We start from the raw sequence: 17,157 nt of genomic DNA, 5'->3' as shown, positions 1-17,157 counted from the left end.
AAAGCAGGTACTAAGGGTGGGATTCTGGAATTGGGTTGTGATGGAGACCACATTGTGGGTCATAGACGGGCATTATTGCTAGACTCCAGCAGGCTGAGATCTTTACCTAGGTGAGCTGCAAAGATGCTGTACTAGCTGCTAGAACGTCTTGGGAGGTTTGGGCTGCCGTAACAAAATACCACAGCCTGAGGGGCTGAAACAACAGAAATTCATTTTCTCACGCTCCTAAAGGCTGGAAGTCCAAGATCGAGGTTGTCCATAATTTTGGTTTCTCCCAAGGCCTCTCTCCTTATCTTGCAGACACCCATCTTTTTGCTGAGTCTTCACATGGCTTTTTCTCTGTGCAGGTATATCCCTGGTGTCTCTCCTTATAAAGATACAAGTCATACTGGGTTGGGGCCCCACACTTACTATCATTTACTCTTAATTACTCCCTTTCAAGGCCCAGGTGCAATCACATTAGAGGTTAGGCCTTCAACATACGAATTTGGGGGAGACACAGTTCAATCCACAACAGAAGGTACAGGGAAAACAAGGACTGTGAAGACGGTAGAATTGGGTGGCCTTTACTAAGCACCACTGATTTGCTGAAGAAAGAAGATGGCAGCCTTGGGACGCCTGGGTGGCTCAGTGGTTGAGTGTCTGCTTTCAGCTTAGGATGTGGTCCCAGGGTCCGGGGATCGGGTGCCACAGCGGGTTCCCCGCAGGGAACCTGCTTCTCCCTCTGCCTGTGTCTCTGCCTCTTTCTCTGTGTCTCTCATGAGTAAATAAATAAATAACATTTTTAAAGTAAAAAGAAAAGAAAATGGCAACCTCAAATCTACTAATTAACAATTTAAAGCAAAGTCACGCATTTAAGGAGGAGATCCTTCTATTCCTGCAGCCAGAGGCAGACAGAGCTAGAAACCAAGCACGAGCCTGTGACAGAACTTCAGAGAAGAATGAATTCTCAGCCAAGATGAGTCACCCGTGCTGAGAGCAGGGCCCTATGCTTGGTATGCAAAAATCTGGATAGATGTACTTGAGAACTGATTCTCTAGAATTCCCTGAACCATTTGGGCCTTACCAAATGGCTTACTCTCCCTTGTTAAAAGACAGAAGCTCTTTCTTGCTCGAAGATGATGCAGAGGTTGCCCCACCTCCCCTTTCTGGCTCCCAGATCCACAGTCTGGGTTAAATCTCAGCACAGCCAGACTGGGGAAGTAGTGGACCTGCTGAAGGACTAGAAGGTCACACCCAGAGCTGCAGGGTAGCGGCAGGAACCAGGAATGGATTCAGAAAAGGGCCTGTGTGGGGAGGAGACCAGAATACAAAGCTGGATGAGGACAGTTTTCCAATCCAGGGCCCTCTCCCATGACACAGGATATATGCCCTGGCAAGGGCCCTGAGATCTGTTCTAATGCACTGCTGAGATGGCTCTTGGAAGGTTGGCTAAAGCAACAACCCACATTAAACAAAATAGATTTGTCAGAATTGCCATGATGAACAGGTAGGAAGAGACCAAAGGCCCAGAGAAGTGGGCATGCTAGAGTGGGTCTGTAATAGAATCTGGAAAATGCAACTAACCATGTTCCTCAGGGGGCCTGGACAACAATCTGATTGCTAAGGAGATGGGGGCACCAAAGTCACCAAAGAGTTCAGTGGTGGGACTGGTGGAAACTCTGTTACTGAATTGGGCTCCTTAGTAAAAATGGGGGTGTCCCAGAATAGCAGAGACCAGGTGGTCGCATAATTGTCAGAGAGGCAAGGTGAGCATAATTACCATAATGGGCAACAAGGTTGGCATGACAGCCAGGACAGCCTGGCCTGCAGGGACTTCTAGAAATGGTATGGAGATCATAGTGTTCCTAGAGGCAGACAGATGGGCAGCCAGCAAGGATACGTGGCCTCGGATAAATATACATACACACATATATATGAAGAATAATCAAGCACGGATGAACATAAGGCCAAGTTTAGTCTTTCCAAAAAACGTCATGTTCCCTTGCGTAGTTTTCAGACCTAAGCTTATTTTCAAAGCCAGAACACATTGACTAAAGAAGAGGCTGAGTCATGCAACACAGCGGTAAGTGTATACGACAGCATGCTGTATACACTAATGATTTCCCCAGTCCTTCCCCAAAGGACTTGTAATTATTTACTTGCATAACCAGGCATTGGAGAAAGGAATACCCAGAGCCTTGTGAGGTCAGTTGAAGACTAGTTCTGAATTGACACTGATATCTGGAAAATAAAGCACAATTATGATGTCCCTATTAGGTCAGTGGGGGCCAGGTGATGAATGGAGTTCTGGCCCAGGACTTTCTCAAAATATCCACCTCATGATCATTTCCCTGGTTGCTAAAATATAATTGCAGTGGATATAGTTAGCAGAAGATGTAACCTTTACTTGGTTCTTTGACCTATAGAGCAAGAACTATTGAGTAGGAAAGGCCAGTAGAACTCTTTGAAGGTTCCCTCCTCCACCAGGATAATAAATCAAAAACAATATCACATTTTAGGGAGGATGGCCAAGATTAGTGCCACCCTAACCAGTTTAAAGGGTGCCGAGGTGATGGTTCCTTGTCATAGTCTCACATAGTCTGGCCCCTGCAAGACTCACGTAGATCTAACAGATAATATCGGATTTTGCAAGTTTGACCAAGTCGTGGTTCCAACTGTAGCCACTGTGTCACTCATCCTATATTTACCAGAGTGGATGAACATGGCCTTTTTAATGGTCATGTAGCTCTCAATCTGGCGAATGCTTTCTTTTTTTCAATACCGATAAGCAAGAAGGATCAGATGCAGTAGCATTTATGCGGAACAGACGATAGTTTATAATCACCATCTTATCTCTGGAGGATTGTTGATTTTTTTAATTCATAATAGAGTCCAAAGTATCTTAGACTATCTAGACCTTCTACAAAATGTCAGCATGGTCCACTCCATTGATGCCATCCTGTTAGTTGGACCCAATGAGAATAAGTGACAGATAACTCTGGATGCCATGGGAAGACTCATGCTTTCCATAGGGCTGGTGATAAACCCTAGAGACTTAGGATTCTGTTATCTCATTGACTTTTTTTTTCAAGGACTAATGGCCTAAGGAAATCTCTTTGCACCCCTGATCACTGAGAAAGAAGCAGAAGATTCTGGAGGCAGCATATTCAGCAGTTGACAATTTTGCTACAACCCATTTATCAGGTGGCATCGAGAGGTCCTTGGGTTGGACAGTTCTCGCCCAGTCAACCCACCAGGTAAGTCACTTAAACAAACCAGCAGAAGCGCTAGGGAAATGTGAGAGCTATCTATCTAGAGTGGCTGCTGGAGGAGAAAGACAAAGAGCAGTGAGTGGTCATGACCTTGGGAATAGGCAGCAGGGCTGTGGTTCATTCTATTAACCCTCCTTCTGGATGTTTTCCAGGAATCTGTGACCTACCAGAATCCCGGAGATCCTGCGTCTGGAAGGAGTAAGCCAAATAGGAGAAGTAAGTGGATCAGTGCTGTGCAAGGGTTGATTGCAATAGATGCTGTTGGTGCTTGACCCAGACACCATGACGTGATGGTGGCTGCCCGACCTGGGCAAAGACAAGCCCCTGCCCCTAGGCACTCACTCATCTCAGCCAACGACTGGCAGACATGGGCAACAAAGGTATTCAAGGTAGGACTGGCTCTGTCTGTGGTGCATTTAGTGTTCTAGATTAGAGCTTCTCTGTGGGCTCAGTAGAGCTACTGCCCACCCGAGACTACGCTTTCACTTAGCTTCCCACCCTTCCTGGTTTCTCCCAAGAGTGTTCCCTCCAACAAATGACGAGAGCAAGAATCCCAACCCAGGAGCTGTTTTCAGGGTACTCAGCCTAAGACAATATATGCATCACTTATGTTATTATATGTGTGTGTTTATTATTTTTAAACACAGTACCTCTTTCTCCAACGTTGTTATCCAGTGTACACCATCGAACCCTGTGGTCACATTTGTGCTCCCCACATCACGTTCATGAGCTACTCGGCCCACATATGTCTAAGCTCGGTTTACCTTGGGATTTCTCGCATCTCAGTGAAGTGATTCCACTCTACACATTTTGAGGGATTGAAAGTTTTACTAGTTCAAACTGAGTTGGTAGGTGGAATCAATCCATAACTGAACTTCAACTTTCTGAATTCCATTATAGAAAAAAGAGGGATGGAGGGAGGAAAAGAGAGAGAGAGAGGCTTTTATTTATCCATTAATTTATTAATTTTTGGCTTTTGAGCTTCTGAGAGCCCACATTTTGATTTTAAGGATTTTCAAGGAGAATTTTGACAATACATCTTTTTACCGTGCGTGCTTGATTTTAGAGGATACTCTCCAGTGATAAACTAGTGAATTATCTTATATTTTAGACTCTTCATTTCAGAGTAGGTTCCCCCACTTTGGTCTGAATTAGTGAGGTTTGATGAAATGTGGACAGCAAATGAATTGCAAATTATATGTAAATGTGTATAAATTAGCACCAGTTATTAGAATAATTTGCATCAACAGCTCTATAATTAGGCAGCAACCTGAGAGAGAAGGGCAGTGGGCAAAGGATCCGAGGGAGCTGGGAAGGCAGCCCAGGAGTCCTGGGGTCCCCACCTCTATGTTAATGAGGCTCTGGTTTCCCCTTTCCTGGGCCCCTTGGCACAAGGCCTCAGGGATCTAAAATCCATACCCTGTCTTCTGTCTGGTTTTTGCTAAGATTCCTGGTGCATGTAGCTCAGGGAACTGAGCTTCTCCTGCCCAGTGCAGCACAGTGGGAGGCCGGGGCCTTCCAAAGTGTGGAAGTCTCAGATCTACTGCTTCCAGGGCAGCTTTAGCCACATCACTCTGTGATTCTCAGTTTCCGGATCCAGAAAAGGGGTTTGCAGCAAGGGCTTGCTCCCACACTGTCTCCCAGTGCTATGTGGTTCAGATGAGATTTTGCATGGAACTGCTCAGTCTTCCACGTTCATTTGGTATTATTTTGACAGCTGAGTTCACCCGGCCAGCAAGGGGCAGAGCTGGGATGCAACCCACATCCATCTGGCTTTCAGAGCCCCCTGCATCGCTGCCTCCTGTGCCCAAGCAGGAAGCCCGCATCAAGTACAGTTGCTTCCCAGTTACCCATTCTCCTGGTACCACACGGCCTCCCACCTCGTGTAAGTTCAGGCCTCTTGAAGCCGGACACTGTGTCCTCACACCATTTGCATCCTATCCTGAGCACACTTTTTGGTGGGTGTGTGCAGGTGAATGCCCAGTCCTTGGGGCCTGTGCCTGTCCATGGGCTTATGAGGCTATTTGTCTTTCCCTTTATCCTGAGGCAACAGGGGAAATGACATAGAGCTCCCATCCCCTTGTCTATAGCTCCCCTTGGATTACCCAACCTTGAGCAAATGAGGGTAGCTACAGGGGCCTGGGGAATTGGGAAGAGCAGACGATGATATAAATAACCACCTACTTGCCTCTGGAATGAATCATATGGATTTTCTTTTTAGCATATTTGCCGTCTTCATTTGCCATGAAAACACATGTCCATGCTCTGAACACAGCCCAGTGGACAATGCGTGGCTGGAGGAAAACATGAAGGTGTGTGAGTCACCCCTGGGGCAGATACCTGAGGGGCGAGCACCTGCCACAGAAAGATCACAGGGTTTAGGTTCAGTATCAGGTACTCGTTCCTACTCTGTGATCTTGTAAGCTTTCTGAGCCTCCTTGTACCCTTTACAGAGTGACCTTGAGGATGAAATAGAATTTTATATGTAAAAAGAATTTTCTGTTACTTCATTATAATCAAGGACCCCCAGCACAGCCCAGCTAGATCTTCAGTTCCTACCTGCCTGTCCCACTTTGCACCTGCCTGGCCGTCCCACAACATGCACATGGGCACTGGCGGTCATTCCGACTATGTTCGCCCACACAGCCATCGCTTCCCTGAGTGGCTTTTCCTGCTCCATTTGCTTGGCCAGCGTCTCCTGATTTAAGTCATCCATTCAACAGATGGATGTTTACTGAGCACCTACTGTGCACCAGTCTCCGTGCTAGCCACTGAGGACATGAAGGTGAACCAAACAACCGTGCTTCCTTTCCTGGTGGAGCTTACATTTTCTGAATGATTTGACACTCGCTTTCCTGACATCCATCCTCCCTTGGCAGATTTGTGCCTCTCCTGTGCACCTGCCCAGTGTCTAAAGTTCTTCTGTCATACTGCCCTTGACTTTGCGCTCACTCTTACCCACTCTGTCCCCTACCCTCTCCTCTCCCTCCTCCCTCTCCCACTCCCCTATCCTGCTCTTCCCCTTTCTTCTCTCTGTTTCCCTCCCTCTCTCCTATGGCAACCATTTTCTTTGTCCCTCCCTGGAATTTATAAGGCCAATCCTTGAAATGAGAAGGTGACTATTTTCAAACAGATAAAAGAAAGCCCTTCTTTTCCCAGCAGATAATTAATTTGTGTCACTTGCTGGTCGTGGAACATAATTGAGGCCAAGGGCTTAAGAAGGCCCTGAGAAGGAATTAGACACGTCGCCACACCAGGGGGAAGGTATCGCTCACTCCGCTTCCCTGTCTCTGGAGGGTGAGGGTAGCAAGCCCTGCCCTGTGCAAATGTTCACGTGCTACGAAGTGAGCTGCAAGCCAGTGCCTAGGCACCAGAGGTGGTCGCCAAAGGGTGGTTGGAGACTAGGTTGGAAGCCCTGGGTTCGAGTTCCAGGTCTGTCATGTTATTACTGGAATGATTCAGATATATTCTGTAACCTCTTACAGTTCCCTGAAACCCTTGAATCCTGTGTGTTTCTCCCCACTGGGCTGTGGAGAGGCTCTGGAAAGCATAGTGTGTCAGAGCTTGGCAAGCTGGAGAATGTAAAGGACGAAGTGTCCCATGGAGGCTCATCCCATCTCCCACCTTTGGGCATGGACACGGCAGAAAGGGTACTCCCCATGAGCTTGAAGTCTAAGGCTTTGGACATGGGTCTTGGCCACAGGGACCGTCATGCAGGCATGTGACGACCTCAGGGGACCTCAGAGGACTCCGGGGAACAGAAGTGACCCAGCGTCCCTGAGGCCCGGGCCTGCGTCCGACACTAACCAGCTGTGAGGTCTTGGCAACTCCTTTTCCCTTTTGGGACTCTCACTTTCTTAACCTGCAAAATGGGCTCTGGAGGTTGCAGCAAAGACAATTAAACCAGATTATGATTTTTCAAAGTGTATTCCTTGGAACGTTGATGAAACATTTCATGAAAGAAAAATGTTCCTGAAAAAGAAGATTTTGAGAAAAAATTTGAGGGATGCTGCCTAATATTTAAAGATCACTGGAGTGCAGATTAGCCCAATACATCTCTTAAAAGGCCTGTAATGGGGAGAACGGTTTTTGTCTAACCTGGTTTGGCCCGAATTTTGTAGACCCCTTATTAACATCCTATAGATGTTGATGCTCTCAGGAATATGCCTTAGGGGGCATGCGACAAAGCTCTTGGGTTCTTCTCTGTCAAGCATTTTGTGCCTCCAGGATACTCACATGGTAATTCCGCACAGACTGGGGGCCGGGGGTTGGGGGGTGTCTAGCCTCAGAGCCACAATTGGCCGGTGGTCAGCGTTGTGCTGTTTTGGAAAGTCCTGTGGAGGCTGTTGCCACCTCCTTCCCAACTATGCTTTTTATGGTTAGGTGACATTCAGCTAGCTTTCCCTGAGCCAGCAATACCCAAAAGAGGAGCCCCACCTAGGCAGTTGAGAGTGCAATGCAGATGCCGGCATGTTGCACATGTTGCCAACTGGCCCCCCGAGGCTCCACGTGAGCTGAGTCTCAGGAACCGGTGGCAGTGTGACAGCCTCCCACCTGTGGAATACGAGCAGAGAAAGTAAACCCACCCAATGTTACTCAGCATTTTCACAAAAAGGGCATTGGGTGCCTTAAGTGTGCCAGGCACACAGAGATAACTCAGGCGGGATCTCTGACCTTGAGGTGCCTTTGGAGTGGGGAGGGAAAGGGAAAGGGACAGCATATGGACAGCTAACAGAGCCTACTCTCAGCCTGGGAAGTTGGTTAAAAATTCAGATGCCTGGCTTCTGATCTCCAGGGTCAGAATCTACGGGGAGGGGCTGGGCACCTGCATATTCTGGTATGTGACTATGACTAGATTGGGGAATTCCTGCATTACCTGAGTATGACCAATGGGGAAAGCATGTACTTTGGAGTCGAGTGTTGGCTGGGTGGCCCCACACAAGGCTCTCCATCTCTCCCCAGCTTTATGGGGGTATAACTGACAACCCTATACGATATTTAAAGTGTGCATTGAGATGATTTGATATACATGTACACTGTGACAAGATCCCCCCTCCCCATCTAGTTAATTAACACATCCATCACTTCTCCTCTTTGTCTCTCTCTCTCTCTCTCTCTCTCTTTTTGGTGAGAACAGTGAAGTTCTGCTCTCTTAGCATATTTCAATCACACAACACCGTGTTATCAACTATTGTCACCACATAATACATGAGATCCTCAGACCCTGTTCATCTTAAAGCTGAACGTTTGCATTCTCTTACCAGCCTTCCCCTTACTTACCTCACCCTCCAGCCTCTGGCAACCACTTTTCTGTGCTGTTTCTAGGAGTTTGGCTCTTTCTTTGGGTTGCACGCGAAAGTGATACCGTGTGGTATTTGTCTTTCCCTGCCTTACCTCACTTAGCTTCTTTATTGAATGTGCTCATAGGTTTGTGGGGGCAGTGACCTTGGAATGCTGCATGGAGAGCACCTGGCACAGAGTCTGGCGGGCCACAGGATCTTGGGCATCGTGGCCATCCTCGGTATGTTTATTGAAGAGGGACAGAAACATGAAGGCAGGAAAGTTAGAGGGGAGGGAGGAACCGGCCGTGTTCAGGATGTGCCTGTGGGACAGACAGTGCTATGCACTGGCGCAAAGATACCATTTAAACCACCAAGGTTGACATTGGGCCAGACACTTCAGTGCTTTCTAGAAGGGAGTATTCAGAGGCTTGTGAGGTTCTGCAGAGCTGCATGGCTTGATTCAGCCAAGATTCAAATTCCCTGTTACAGCAGCTCCTTTGGTCTGATTCACACATTTCGTACCAGAGCATTCACTTTCTCGCAGCATTTATTAATTTCCTGGGGGTATGCCTTATTGCCTTCGTCAGCTCCTACAGGCCAGGAACTGGACAGTTGACACCTTGTCTTCCCCAACCTAGTGCTGTGCAAACAATAAGTACTCAATACAAACCTGTGGCTAATTGATAATTGATCTGTTGCAGCAGGGAGGGTGGATGCCAGCTGTGGCTGTTTTGTCCTCAATTTGGGTTCATTTCCACCTTTAAAGAGCTTGTGCATTATTATATTATCATATTATGCAAACCAAATATCCTAAAAAGACAGATAGTTAACAAACAGACTAGTAGATTAGGGATTGCCTATGGGATTCATCTAATCAACCAGCCTACTTATCTGCCTGTGATCAGGGCCCTGAGTCTTTATCATTCAGCCGAGTGAAGCAACATACCAGGTTCCCAGAGGAGTAGAATGGGATTTCAATTACATATCCATTTTTTTATCACTTCACTGAAATAACATGGGCTCCCTGGCTCTAAATTGCTAAAAACCAGTTTAAGTTAAGGAGACAAATAGACACTAATTGCAGAGCAACGTGGAGTCCAAAGCATCAAGGCACTTGGCCGAGAAATGCCTTTCGTCACTCCTTCCAGTGCAAAGCTGGAAGAAATGGAAATTTCTTCTCCTGCTACTTGACTCTCAGTTACCCCTCCTCTGAGGAGGGTCGGAGTTTGGGCGGGTACAAAAGAGCCATCTGGGGAGAGAAGTTTGGGCTCCTCATTTAGCCCTGGCAAGCTATTAACTTGAAGACCATGGCATCTGTTTCTTTTGTGTAATAATCTGTGCTGTTGTCTACATTCTTATGTATTTAGAAGCATCCCCTAAATCTTTAATCAGAACTGCAGCTTCCCAGTGAAAAGAGTAATAACACACAGCCATCAGGTGACCCGGCTAGGGCTAGCTCCGTGACCAACTGGTTGAGTGCCCTTGGACAAATTACTTTACGTTTCTGCTTCCGTTTCCTCTTCTGTACAGTGAAATCCACTGGTAAATATTTAACTGGCTCTCCAGGAAGGAAAAGCCCTTATTTGTAGCTTTTGCCAGTGTCCGTGGTGTAAATACTCCCACCATAGCTGATTGCAAGCTGCCAAGCTGATGTCACTGACTATGGAACTGAGAAGAGAAGCCCACAGTCAGCTCTCATGAGCCAGCATGAGATCTCGCCCATCACCAAATCTCATGATAATGGGAAGGTTGTAAGGGGGACATGCACTGTCTCTGCCTGTCTAGGTACATCTAGATCCCTAGTTCTTAAAACTCCAATTTGATGGCAGGTAAGAAGAAAAACAGCCAGCTTTTGCCCATCTCAGAGGTGGGGTAAGAAGAAAGGAAACAGTGTTTTCAATGCGAGATAAAAATAGAATGCAGAATTTTGATGATTCTTTATATCAGTATTTAATGAATATGTGATAGCATTTATTAATAAAATGTAATAATCATATTCAAACTTTCATTGAATGGAAAACAGTCTTCTCTGCTTCTGTGCCTTTGTGAAGGGGAAGGTGGACAATTTATTTCCTGTCAAGGGAGTTTGACAAGAAATAGATCAACAAGGTGCCTTCTCCCCGTCTGTCATGTCCAAGTCCACATGCTCAACAAATGCTCAGCAGCTGTGTATTGATGACACCTCCTGGCCATGAGGACTTTCCTCTTTTACAAATGGCAGAGATCTGATAATCAGGCACTGAGTACCGACTGCACCCTTCAAGGTTTCCCACTAGGACTCTTGTTGTCTGCACTACCGTTCATTCACCTGTATCAAATACCTCTTCCCGCAGCTCCTCTGCAGACCCTTTCCTACCTTACGTGGCTTCTTTCCTTGGGCCACCATAGCACCATAGCAATAAAAATCTCTTATGGCACAGGTCTTACCCTACCTGGACTACAGTCACTGATGCATTTGCCCTCCAACCAGACTGTGAGCATCTTGAAAGAAGAGATTAGGTGTTATTAATCATTTTTTATTTCCTGCAGTGTGCTTAATAAGTGCTTTTTGAATTTTAATTGAATTTGTATGACTAGAAGCTGATGTACTTCCTTAATCTAAAGAGTTCTTTAAAAAATGAGTTCAAAAGTTACATCCTATTGAAGAATATCTAGAATGACATTAACCAGGACTGTTGGAATAGTAGACAACCAAATTCTCAGTAGGCTTTGTGGGATGCCAAAAAGACACATCTCACCCACTCTCACACGCACACGGTAATTTGCTTGACATTCCAACTTCCACTTCTTTAAATAAAATACCTATTTATACCCACATTCATTACTTTTATAATTGAAATCACTTGGACAAGAATGTTTAAATAAAAAACCCTAAGAACATGGAACATTGTTAGGTGCTGTGCAAGATATGGAAGTAGTAGAATGGCCTATATTCTCAGGAGCTTGGAGTTTGGTGAGAGGACAAGTCAATATAGTTGAAATATAAGTAAGTGGCCTGGGGTTAGTTAGGGAATGTTCGATCTAAACCTTAAAAGATGAAGTAGAATTTGGATGAGAAGTGAAAAGGGGGAAGCAGAGAAGAATAGAGGAAGAGCTTAGAGGAAGAAAAGTAAAGAGGGAGTAAAAGGTAATTTTGCATGACTTGAAGGGGAAGATGTTGACTAGGGAGGAGAAGTGCGTGATGGGGAAGAGTCTTGACTGGCTGGTGTGAGATCTTCATGTGGGAGATAAGTTGCAGGTTTATCTGAGAACCTAAAGATACAAGGCCATGAGTCTCTTTGAGTTTAGACTTTCTCTAAGAAGCACTGAGAAGCCACCAAATCTTTTGCACAGGGAGGTAGCCTGATGACAGATCCTGGAGGGTATGAAGCAGAGAGTATGGGCCATTGGAGTCAGAGCCCCCAGTGGGACTAGCCAGGAGAACCAAGGATTCTGGATTTTGCAGCCACATGGAGGCCATGAAGATGGACCAAAAGGGACAGGAGTCAAGGCCCTAAGGAGGACACAATGACTTGGGGACTGGTCACACTGTTTCACAGTGAGTCACTGATCAAAGTAAAAGTGATGGGTGGGTAGCTCTTAAAAGAATGCAGATTATGGGAATGAGAACTGAGTGTACAAGTTATTGGGGAAGCCAAGAAGACCCGGGGAACTGGCTCCTCTTTCTGTCTCCCTTTCCCTTTTTCTGGACCCTACAACCAATTCTTCTTCCTACACGGCTTCTCCACTCCCTTCTCTCTGTCCACTGGCTTTCTCTGATCGCTTACTCTTTCCTCTCAATAACTTCAGCTTTTCTGGATCAGCCATGACCTCCAACCCTCTGACTGCTGAGTGACTCAGCTGCTCACTATTTGCTTCTTCACACTTCTGAGACATGGCACCTGATAGACTCAGCATTCTGTACCTGTTACATTATAGTATTGTGGGTGGTCGACCAACCTGTGGCTTGGCTGGTCCTAGCTCTGATGTCCACTCCTGATCCAATCAATTGTAGTCTGGGGGTGGGGGAGTGGGAGGGCCAGGATCTGGGTCACATGATAAAAAACAGAGCTCAGGCACTGCAGGCAGGGCCTTAGAAAAAGCTATGGGGAGGGGCAGCACGGAGGCATCACGACTATTATTTCTTTACCTATTCTTTGGATTTAGAGGATAAAGATAATGATGGGGTCAGAAATGACTAGCTGTTCATGAGACTCACTAATTGGAAGAACAGAAATGGCAGCAACAGAAGAATAAGAAAACGTAACAAGAAAGCGAGTAGAAACAGGAAAATGACATGTTCAGGTGGAGGCAAATTGAATTTCACTTATTCATTCATTTAGCAAATATTTATTGACTTCCAACCATGGACCAAGGATGGCATTAAGCAGGTACTGAGTGATTCACAGGCTTAAAACATTGAAGATGACAAAGGAATACTCAGTAATATGATAGTGATTCTTCCCATCTATTAAGCTCCTACTGCTTACAATGTGCTTTTGGTATACTATCTCATTTAGCCCTTACAGCCATTTTCAAAAGATGATATTATTCATTTCATTTTACAGTTGGAGAATTAAGGCTCCAAGAGATCAAGTAACCATCCTAAGATCCTAAGATCACACAGACCAACAGATGAACGGATGAACAAAATGTGGTACATGTGCAGAATGGAATATTATTTAACCTTAAAAAGGAATGCAACTTTGGTAGATGCTATAACATGGATGAGCTTTGAAAACATGATGCTAAGGGATGTTAAGCCAGACACAAAAGGGAAAATATTATCTGCTTCCACTTATGTTGTATCTTTGTATCTCCAGGAGGCAAATTCATAGAGACATAATAGACCAGAGATTACCAGCGGCTGGGGGAAGAGAAATGGGGAATTATGGTCTTGTGGGTACAGAATTTTTGTTTGAAGTAAACTTAACCAACTGAACTGCCCAAGTGCCTCTAAATAAAATCTCAAAAAAAAAAAAAAAAAAAAAGATCTGTTCTTGTTCTTGAATGTTGATCTCAAACCCTTCTTACAATTCCATCTGCCCCTTGGATGGCACTAAGCAAATAGAATATTTCTTCCCGCTGAGAGCATTTCAGCTATTTTTCCTAAAGTATCAGAACCCAGCACCATCATGCATCCTGTGCCTCATGGCAAGAACCTGGGTGTCACCCAGAATCCCCCTTTCCTTACATCCTATGTGTATGATGCACCCTATCAGCTCTCTGCCTTCAAAATACGCCTACAACCCATCTCCGGCCATCTCTCCATCTCCGTCACACCTCTCTGGTCCAAGGCCCCGTCATCTCAGTAAGACCACATGGCAGGCTCCCTGCCCTGTGCTGGTCTTCTGCTTCTTTCCCCTGTGAAACCTCACAATCTACTCTCTTCATAGCAGCCAGAAGAATTTGTTTGTGACTTCTTTATTATGATCAAATAAAGCATATTGTGTATAAACATTTTAACTATTTGTAAGCATACGGTTCAGTAGCACTAAATCCATTCCCATTGTTGTGCAACCATTACCAGCGTCCTACTCCAGAGCTTGTTCATTACCTCGTGCTCAGAGAGAGAAGGAGTGAGAGAGAAAGAGAGAGAGCAAGAGAGAGCACTCAAACAGGGGAGGAGGGGCAGAGACAGAGGGAAAAAGAGAAGCAGACTCTCCGCTGAGCAGAGAGCTGGATGTGGGGCTTGATCCCAGGACACTGAGATCATGACCTGAGCTGAAGGCAGATGCCTAACTGATAAGCCACCCGGGCACCCCAAGAACAGATCTTTCTAGAAGTGTGACTCTGGGCATGGCATGGGCTGCTCGGGGGGTATTGCTTTCCCATCTGAGGTGTGTAGGACCTGCCCTAGTAAGGCAGCCGTACCGAAGGTACATTTAGGACTGGGTGATCTTTAAGATCCTTGTCAATCCTCAGATTCCTTCATCCTAGGTTTTTGGAGGCCTTTATAAGTACGGTTTCTGTTGCAGATTGAGGCAGAAGGCAGATGACAGGAGTGGGTAGTAAGGTAACGAGGCTTGGCTGGAGATCTTGTAACTGAGATAATTTTTAAGAATCTCATAACCAGGGAAGTCAGGGGGGTCAAACAGCATCTTCCTTCTGCTTTCTTTCTTTTTAAAGATTTCATTTATTTATTCATGAGAGACAGAGAGAGAGAGAGAGAGAGAGAGGCAGAGACACAGGCAGAGGGAGAAGCAGGCCCCACCCAGGGAGCCTGATGTGGGACTCGATCCAGAGACTCCAGGGTCAGGCCCTGGGCAGAAGGCGGTACTAAACCGCTGCGTCCTGGGCTGCCCTCTTTTCTTTCTTCCTTCCTCGTCCTGTCCCTTCCTCCCCAATTCACATCCCCACCCCCCCAAATCCTGCTCTTTTTCAAAACGGAGGAACCTGATCTCACACTGGCTTTTTTCTAAGAGGGCCCTGGGCATTAGGTGACCCGAGGCTTGCTGGTCATTTCAGGTTCAAATGGGGACCTATGGAACGTTTCCTCCCCTGTAAGGCAGGTCCCACTCCGTCGTCCCAGCCACCACAGCAATTCCCTGGCATGTCATCACCAACAACCTCCTTGGCTCAAATCACTTCCTGCTGTGCACCCATAACACACAGATTGCAGGTAACTTTACTCCAGAGAACCAATTAGCACAGACCCAGCCTGGGTAATTACAGTCTGATAAGATCCTTGCAGCAGATATCCAGGGCAGATAAAGCACTAGGAAGCCATTTCTCAGCAGGACTTGGTGGGAAACAGTATTATAACTCACCTTTCTTCCTCCCTATCTCTGCCCTTGGACCCCCACTCCTGCTCTCCCAAATTTAAACTGATCTTAGAGAGGAAGGGGTTGGGAGGGGATGAGGAAAGGAGGAGACACTCGAGTGGACAGCCTCCCTTTCCTGGGGGCCAGACTGCAACCTGCACCTGCCTTTCCATCAGGCCTGAAGGATGCAGCTATCCAAAGCCGGAGACGGGACCAACTAGCCAGGAGAGCCAAAAGGTCCCCACCTGAGTGACCAGATGAGGGAGGGGACTACACATCCCATCTTGATGGCTGGCCCATGCCACGGGGCTCTATGCACAGTGGCCTCTGGCCCACGGTCACCTCCATGTTCCCTCAGAGGCTCTGACCTCCTGTGCTCACATGACCTCTGGACCCGGGCAGAGGCTGCTGCCCTGTGTGAACCTGTCTCTCTTCCTTCTCCTCCTCCGAGCTGCATCTGCCACCTGGGCCTCCCCGACTGCCCCTCCCCAGCCTCCTCACGGGCCACTCGGGGCTCCTTTAGTCCACTCCACACACCGCAGCCAGACGGATTGTTTTAAAATGCAAATCCAGTTATGCTGTTCCCTTGTTTAAAACCCTTCGCAGTGGCTTCCCACTGCCACCAGGATAATGTGCAAACACAGCCTTAGCATGGCTGATTTTTCCCCCATCAGATCTGTTAAGGAACAAAACCTCACAGATATTGCCGAAATCCACCGTATACCATGCTCCAACCCCATTTTTCTTTTTTGAGGCCTTCTACTATACACTCTGCTTTTGTGACTTTAAATTTATTGTTGAAATTCACCAACACTACAGTGTGTCTCTATCTTTGGCACACAGCCCCATAAGATATGACACGGGCAGGTGTATACCCCAGCCGCACAATCCCGGTACAAACCAGTCTCCTAGTTCCGAAACATCTTCCCTGCGTTGCTGTTTGTGGTCGGACTGCTCCCCTTCCCTAACTCGGAAAACGCCCTGGCCTGTTCTCCACTGCTCTAGTTTTCTTTGAAAGAAGTGCCATCCGCATGATGACCATGCAGGGGGCGACTCCTTGGGACTGGCTTTTCTGCTCAGCACAGTGTCCTTGAGACTCATCCGAGTTGTGTGTGTTGAGAGTTTGTTTTCCTTTTTAGGGCCAACTAGTATTCATTTTATGGATAAAGACCTCATTGCTTACCCCCTCCCCTGACGACATGCCCCCCTTGATTCCTGATACTCCTGCCTGGTGTTTCTGCTTACGGGGACCTTCTTCCCCTTCTCTTCCACTTTGCCAGCCTGCCTCCTTATCCTTCTTCAGTCAGCAGTTTCAACATCCCTCTTCCAGGGAGGCTTCTCAGACTCTAGGCAGGATTAGGTTAGGCTCTGAGGGCTTCCTCCAGGAACACTTTTCTCACACTTGTTTTTATTATTATTATTTTTTAAAGATTTTTTAAAATTTATTCATGAGAGACACAGAGAGAGAGGCAGAGATATAGGCAGAGGGAGAAGCAGGTTTCCTGCGGGAAGCCCGATGCAGGACTGAATCCCAGGACCCTGGGATCATGACCTGAGCTGAAGGCAGACGCTCAACAACTGAGCCACCCAGGTGTCCCTGTTTTCTCATACTTTATGGTAGCTTTTTGTTTAAACCACCTGCCTCCCCCACCATCTGTAAGCTTCATGAGGGCCAGGGCTGTAGCCAGGTTGTTCACTGCTATATTTCTATCTCCTGGCGAGTCCTAATAAATATGTGTTAAATTAACGGATATCAGTTTGATTTTATATCCCTAGAATCGAATATTGTACCAAATTGAATGTGCGCTGAATGTGATTCAGAAAATCATAATGGATATGTGACAAATTAGTGAAAACACATTTTTTGGTGTTCATCCC

At 46.5% G+C, this 17,157-nt stretch overlaps 1 long non-coding RNA gene across 3 annotated transcripts; it reads left to right on the top strand.

The window, feature by feature from the left end:
• Positions 1 to 118: 118 nt before the first annotated feature.
• Positions 119 to 13,476, top strand: LOC140631015 (uncharacterized). Of its 3 annotated transcripts, none has more exons than XR_012028684.1 (6): positions 119 to 347; positions 3,075 to 3,239; positions 3,407 to 3,470; positions 5,476 to 5,566; positions 8,682 to 8,775; positions 13,084 to 13,476. It is a non-coding gene; the product is annotated as an uncharacterized lncRNA (long non-coding RNA). The 3 variants fall into 3 exon arrangements; XR_012028686.1 differs by lacking the exon at positions 13,084 to 13,476 and adding an exon at positions 11,870 to 13,071; XR_012028685.1 differs by lacking the exon at positions 13,084 to 13,476 and adding an exon at positions 11,982 to 13,068.
• The last annotated feature ends 3,681 nt before the right edge of the window (positions 13,477 to 17,157 follow it).

The sequence above is a fragment of the Canis lupus genome, chromosome 3 (assembly GCF_048164855.1).
Source record: "Canis lupus baileyi chromosome 3, mCanLup2.hap1, whole genome shotgun sequence".
NCBI lineage: Eukaryota > Metazoa > Chordata > Mammalia > Carnivora > Canidae > Canis > Canis lupus.
The sequence above is the reverse complement of the archived record's forward strand: the minus strand, read 5'-3'. Positions and strand labels throughout refer to the sequence as shown.